Below are 6,126 nucleotides of genomic sequence, written 5' to 3'. Positions count from 1 at the left end.
AAACAAAATCAAAGTATGAGAATAAGAGTTAAGAAACAAATCCGAAACGAGCATCCAAGTTACGCCTACTTCGAAGAATTACAAAAGTGAAAAGCTATGAAATTCGATCTTGATCTTCTCCGTAGCCGTCACGTGCTCCTTCGAATGTTGCTAGGTTATTGCTTCCCGCTTTTTCTTCCTTGTATATTTTGTATTTAAGTGCCCTAAGTTGATCGGGTCAGCAGCTAATCCAAACGGGCTTCAAAAACTGAATTTTCCACCTTCGGGAGAGCTCGGGCGCGCTCCAAGGCTGCCCCCAGGGCGCAGGCGCGCGCTCCAGGGCGCAGGCGCACCACAAGGCTGCCCCCAGGGCGCAGGCGCGCGCTCCAGGGCGCAGGCGCGCCACAAGGGCAGACCCCGGGCGCTACCAGGGCGCTTCAGGGCGCAGGCGCGCTGCAGGACGCCCCCAGGGCGCAGCTCAGCCGCTTTAGGGCGCTGGTGATTTTCTTTCTTTTCGCTTCATTTCTCGACTTCCAATTCACCGTATAAGCCTGGAAAAGTCCATCCTCCCTCTATCTAGGTTCTCTACACACATCAACACAAAAACACATAAAAAATACCACATACTTGAGAACGATCCATCAATTTAAGCATAAATGAAGGCTTCCAAGTGGATGTAAAATCCACTTATCACACCCCCAAACTTAAATCGATGCTTGTCCTCAAGCATAGACACATAACACTACTAATGCAATGCATGAATGCAACTAGATGCCTACACTACACAAATCATGAATGGTCAACCTTGTTAACATGTAATCCTCAGAATATGCAACATCCTCGACATTCGCCTATCTCATATACTAGCCAAGTTCTCTTCCACCGCAAGTGTGAAGTGCATCGTGTGTGTAACATGCTCTCTCACGAGACAAAAATAAGACTATCAAACTTCAACAGAGTCCTCACTACGAGCCGTTAATAAGAATAAGGTTTAAACACTTCATCACATAAAGAGCCAACTACAATTTAGGGTCACTAAAGAATTCCTATGCCCCTCCTATTTTTTTTACTATTTTTTTTCTTTTTTTTCTTGCTAAGTCTAAGGTTGGGACGCTTCTCAGTGTAAGTGAGTCACGACCGCCATTCGACTTTGCTTCTTTTTTTTCTCTCTTTTTTTTAATCAAGTAATTCTCCAGTAATCAAGGGTTGTGAAAAGTCACCAAGAAATTGCTTATTCTAATACAATTGCACTTAATACCAGCACAAGTACATGGATCGTTCCTTTCACATGTCATTGCATTCTACCCATTGATCTCAAAGGAGTACTTGATAATTTTTATTCTTTTTTTATTCTTTTTTTTTCTTTAGAAAGGCATATTCATCCCTTAAGTCCCCCAAACTTAAGATTTACAAACTCTAAGTTCAGAAAGGGAATAATCCAAACTCTACGCCCGACTCAACGCAAGGACTCAAGAAATAAGTTAGTCTAAGTCTTATCTCTAGAGCATAAGTGTAATTACAATTTCCACACAAGTCGTTTCCAATTACAAGGCATCACATATGATCAAGATTACTAGCCAAGAACTTATGCACATAAACTCATCATAGGACATCAACTTGGAAAACAACTTCATGATTCATGCTAATGCAACTATATGAATATATGAACTACTACACATACTAAACACAAGCATATATATAAAAAAAACTACTAACATGCACTATATGAGATAGATAATACTCTAAACTATATGCATCATGCAATCTATATGAGCATACACTACTACTAGTCCTTAGATTACCACCCCCAAACTTAAAATATTCAATGTCCTCATTGAAGGTGATAAAAAGGATCGAATGTACCTAGAAGTCAGGAGGATCACCCTCCTCGGGTGGAGGATCAGGTGGTGAATAGACCATGCCATCTCCAAACACTAGCCAATCAACCTCAACACCAATGGCTCGAAAAGCACTCCCAAGAGCTTGAGTCAAATCCTTTGCAAAACGGCAGTGAATGTCATGCATGTCATCTATGCGCCGTGACAACCTTCTAAACTGCACATCACTTAAGAGATCTGGTGGTAGTTTGAGTTCGATTATAGGAGCTTCTTCAATAGATGGTTTAAGATGCTCCTGAAAATTTCTAAGCTTTTCTACTCCTTCATCTTCGAAAGCAGAATCCCCTGTTAGGACGCTCTCTAAGGTACATGGCTTTGGCTTTTGCTCCATCTCAGACTTTTCAACAGCTTCTAGTGGCTCCACCTTAAAGCATTCTTCTTCGTTGGTTGGAAATTTCATTGCGTTGAACACCTTAAAAGTGACACTCTGATCTTGAACTCTCATTGTAAGCTCACCTTTTTGCACATCGATCAAAGTTTGGCCTGTAGCTAAGAACGGCCTTCCCAAGATAATAGGAATCTTCTTATCCTCCTCAAAGTCTAGAATGACAAAATCAGCAGGGAAGATGAGCTTATCCACCTTCACCAAGACATCTTCCACTATACCTCTCGGGTATGTGATGGACCGATCAGCCAGTTGTAAGTACATGTTTGTAGGTTTCGGCTCCGGCAGACCAAGTTTCTTGAAGACAGATAACGGCATCAAATTGATACTAGCTCCCAGGTCACACAAACACTTGTCGAAAGATAATTGCCCAATAGTACACGGGATTGTGAAACTTCCCGGATCTTTCAGCTTCGGTGGCAATTTCTGCTGCAACACAGCACTACACTCCTCGGTCAAAGCCACAGTCTCCAATTCCTCAAGTTTGAGTTTCCGAGATAGAATACCTTTCATGAATTTAGCATAACTCGGCATTTGTTCTAGAGCCTCCGCAAAAGGTATGTTGATTTGTAATTTCTTGAAAACCTCTAGAAATTTGGCGAATTGTTTGTCGAGCTTATGCTTTTGCAGTCTCTTCGGAAAAGGTGGAGGTGGATATACTTGCTTGACCCCAGTATCAGTTTTCGGGCTAGACTTTTCGGCTGTTTCCTTGCTTGCTTCCTCGTTGACCTTATTCTTGTCAGCCTCAACAACAGTTTTTCCACTATCAGACTCAGATGAGAGCACGGGTGTTTCAACCTGTTGATCACTCTCTTCCTTGTTTCGCTCTGTTGCTGATTCTTTATCCTTCGTAACCTTTCCGGACCTCAAGGTGACAGCCTGTACCTGTTCCTTCACTTCCTTCTTGCCCGGATTGGCCTCAGTATCACTAGGAAGAGTTCCTTGTGGTCTATTAATCAACGCATTAGCAATTTGCCCAATCTGATTCTCCAAAGTTTTGATTGACACCGATTGGCTTTTTACCATTAGTCTTAATTCTTCCAATTCTGATCTTTCATTGGAAGACTGTCCAGCCACCCCATGATTTTGTTGCTGGAATCCGGGTGGATGGAATTGCTGCCTCGGTGCAAACTGTTGTTGAAAACCAGAAGGGTTAAAAGGTCTAGATCCTTGCTGCTGAAACTGTTGCTGTTCTTGTGGCATGTAATTCTGATTATTGCTCCAGCTGAAATTCAGATGATTCCGATTATTAGGATGATAAGTGGCCGGAGCTGGCTGTTGTGACCTCTGAAAGTTGCTCACAAACTGAGCGGATTCGCTCGAAATAGCACACTGATCCGACGAATGTGCTCCAGCACAGAGCTCGCAAACTGAAGGTGGCTGCTGATTTCCTAGATTTGCCAAAGAATCCACCTTCATAGTAAGAGCCTTAAGCTGAGCAGCTATGGCTGTAGTAGCATCAACATCTAGAATTCCTGCTGCTTTGCCCTGATGAAGACGCTGAGTAGGATTCTGATATTCATTCGCAGCCATCATCTCGATCAACTCATAAGCCTCATCATAGCTCTTAGCCCATAGAGCTCCGCCTGATGCAGCATCGAGCATTGGCCTCGATTGAGGACCCAACCCATTATAAAAGCAATTAATAACCATCCAATCAGGCATCCCATGATGTGGGCACTTCCGAAGCATCTCCTTGTAGCGTTCCCAAGCTTCACATAAAGTTTCACCAGACAACTGAGAGAATTGAGTGATAGCATTCCTGATTGCAGCGGTTTTAGCCATAGGAAAGAACTTAGTAAGAAATTTCTGAGCCAGATCCTCCCATGTCGTAATAGATCCTGCAGGAAGAGAATGCAACCATCCTTTAGCTTTATCCCTCAGAGAAAATGGGAACAACCTCAATCTGATGGCATCGTCCGTAACACCATTGAACTTGAAAGTGTCGCAGATCTCAATGAAGTCCCGAATATGAGTATTAGGATCCTCAGTCGGAGAACCCCCAAACTGCACTGAGTTCTGTACCATCTGAATAGTGCTCGGTTTGATCTCGAAAGTGTTGGCCTGAATTGCTGGCCTGACAATGCTCGATTGAATGTCATTGATTTTAGGCTCAGAGAAAGACTTCAGAGCCTTAGGAATATTCACAGCTGGTGGTTGATCAACCATTGTATCAATCTCTATCGTTTCTTCCTTAATTAATGCTTCCTTACGAGCCTGAGAACGTGTTCGCATACACGTCCCTTAAGTACCTGAAACACTGTAAAGCATAATGTAATGTAACTGTAATTACGATAACTCAACACAACAAAAGACAGGAAACAATACGTAAGTATTATACAGGAATCTACAGGTTGGAGATTCGATACGAACAGACAAAGACAATCAAGATATCTGAGACGAGCATCAGTCCACTGGAAGAAGTTCATTAATATGTTCAAGCCTCAGTGAAGAATAAAGTTCTATGTGTTTCTGCTATTAAGATTGCCTGAAGATCAAGTATCAAAGACCAGAAGATTCCAGTATATTTAATTTGATTATTTATAATCAAATTTATCGAAGCAACATCTAACCCGGAATGACTGATCAAGTATATCATCAAGCAAAGGATTCATAGAATTATTTCAGTTCGAGTCGTTCGTGAACCAGACCAGTGCACAGGACGTCAGGACGTACGAAATTATTCAGTGGATTCGATCAACGGATTAATTGATCAAGTCAATCGAGCTACTTTAGAGTTTACTGCCAAAGAACTCATTATTATATATATATATATATTAATTGTGAATTACCTGAATATAATTAATTCAAGTAATTAAAATAAACAATTAATAATATATATATATAATAGAACAAGAGGAGCGCAACTGTTGACTTAAGTCAACTGTTGTTACTTAGAATATTTTCTAAGTACTGGTACAGTGAAGTGGTTGTTCTAGCGCAAGGTTTGACCAAGTCAAAACCTGCGCTAGAATTCTTCACTTTGAGAGACTAAGTCATGCTACAGTGGAAGGATAACACTGAAGAAGCGCAACATTTGACCCGGTCAAATGTTGCGCCTCTACACTTAATCCCCTTGGCGCAACTTTCATTTCGTCTGATTTCTTCCAAGTACAAAACTGTCTTCTAACAGTCCTTGGCGCAAACTTTGACCCGAAAGTCAAAGTTGGCGCTACACAGTGAAGATGGTTAAAGCTCTAGGCTCCTCAAATCAGACTAAGTCACAAAGAAGAAAGGCAATGCTGTGAGGCGCCAAGTTTGACTTTCCTTTTCAAGCGCAAGTTCAAGCAGTTGTGGAGTTAGTTTTATTTTTTATAAAACGAACTCGTCCAGGACGAACTCAAGTCGTCCAGGACGAACTCGTTAACCATGGTTAGTTGTTGGAAAGTCTATAAATAGGGCTTTGTGTTTTCATTTGAAAACAACTACACACTTTGTAAGTGCACACACTATACACGTTCTCGAGAGTTCAATTAGAAGATCGTATTTATCGAGAGTTTGTAATAGAGTGATTGTAGTCTCTGCAGCCGACACTTGTGTTGGAATTTGTAGCACCCGAGGATTATTTCTAATACAAGAATATTCCCCGACTTGCTGGAGTTATTTATTTACGATTGATTTAACATGGACTGAAACAAAGATTATCCGCAATTAAATTAAATCGAAGAAAATTGGTACGACGTATTCAACCCCCCCCTTCTACGTCTGATTGGACCTAACAATTGGTATCAGAGCCAGGCTGATCGATATACAGATCTGAGATCCATAACCAATCTGAAAAGCTAGCTGTCCGTACAATCGTAATTTTATCTGATAACAATGTCGACGCACAAGTTAGGAATCAAAGTACCTCCATTTGACAAA

At 41.5% G+C, this 6,126-nt stretch overlaps 1 non-coding gene across 1 annotated transcript; it reads left to right on the top strand.

The window, feature by feature from the left end:
- The first annotated feature begins 3,925 nt into the window (after window positions 1-3,925).
- Window positions 3,926-4,032, top strand: LOC135152514 (small nucleolar RNA R71). The gene has a single exon (XR_010291689.1). It is a non-coding gene; the product is annotated as a small nucleolar RNA R71 (small nucleolar RNA).
- Window positions 4,033-6,126: the final 2,094 nt, after the last annotated feature.

Source organism: Daucus carota, chromosome 4 (genome assembly GCF_001625215.2).
Source record: "Daucus carota subsp. sativus chromosome 4, DH1 v3.0, whole genome shotgun sequence".
NCBI lineage: Eukaryota > Viridiplantae > Streptophyta > Magnoliopsida > Apiales > Apiaceae > Daucus > Daucus carota.
This window is presented reverse-complemented; position numbering and strand designations above follow the sequence as displayed.